Source organism: Oncorhynchus gorbuscha, unplaced genomic scaffold, assembly GCF_021184085.1.
Source record: "Oncorhynchus gorbuscha isolate QuinsamMale2020 ecotype Even-year unplaced genomic scaffold, OgorEven_v1.0 Un_scaffold_2841, whole genome shotgun sequence".
Lineage (NCBI taxonomy): Eukaryota > Metazoa > Chordata > Actinopteri > Salmoniformes > Salmonidae > Oncorhynchus > Oncorhynchus gorbuscha.
In genome coordinates, this window is record NW_025747242.1 from 9,071 (window position 1) to 10,000 (window position 930).

General features: G+C 44.6%; 1 protein-coding gene across 1 annotated transcript in view; it reads right to left on the reverse strand.

Annotated features, from left to right (window-relative positions):
• Positions 1–770: 770 nt before the first annotated feature.
• The window catches only part of LOC124026862 (collagen alpha-1(I) chain-like), a 9,182-nt gene continuing 9,022 nt past the window's right edge, over positions 771–930 (reverse strand). Inside the window, exon 3 of the mRNA XM_046339534.1 lies at positions 771–930. This exon is cut by the window's right edge and continues 886 nt beyond it. The gene's annotated coding sequence lies outside the window, so the exon portion shown is untranslated.

The window sequence follows — 930 nt, forward strand, 5'->3', positions numbered from 1 at the left end:
CCTACAACGATCTGCTAACTTCAGTCTGTCGAGTCCTAACAGTTTTAGGTCACACCTAATACGACCCTACAAGCCGATCTGCTAACTTCAGTCTGTCGAGTCCTAACAGTTTTAGGTCACACCCTAATACGACCCCTACAAGCCGATCTGCTAACTTCAGTCTGTCGAGTCCTAACAGTTTTAGGTCACACCCTAATCGACCCCTACAAGCCGATCTGCTAACTTCAGTCTGTCGAGTCCTAACAGTTTTAGGTCACACCCTAATACGACCCCTACAAGCCGATCTGCTAACTTCAGTCTGTCGAGTCTTAACAGTTTTAGGTCACACCCTAATACGACCCCTACAAGCCAATCTGCTAACTTCAGTCTGTCGAGTCCTAACAGTTTTAGGTCACACCCTAATACGACCCTACAAGCCGATCTGCTAACTTCAGTCTGTCGAGTCCTAACAGTTTTAGGTCACACCCTAATACGACCCCTACAAGCCGATCTGCTAACTTCAGTCTGTCGAGTCCTAACAGTTTTAGGTCACACCTAATACGACCCTACAAGCCGATCTGCTAACTTCAGTCTGTCGAGTCCTAACAGTTTTAGGTCACACCCTAATACGACCCCTACAAGCCGATCTGCTAACTTCAGTCTGTCGAGTCCTAACAGTTTTAGGTCACACCCTAATACGACCCCTCTGTCGAGAGGTGCCTCTAACAAACACCTACATGTCAGTTGATTGGCTCTGGGAAGCGGAGGGCCAAGAGAAGACGCCCCCGGAAACACATGAAGAAGACTAATGGAAGTACATATGAGAACTGTTTAGTGTTTTTAAATGTTTATTTTACCTTTATTTTACTAGGCAAGTCAGTTAAGAACAAATTCTTATTTTCAATGACGTAAATTGGATATAAATTGGATATACGTGAGCATTTTGTGTAA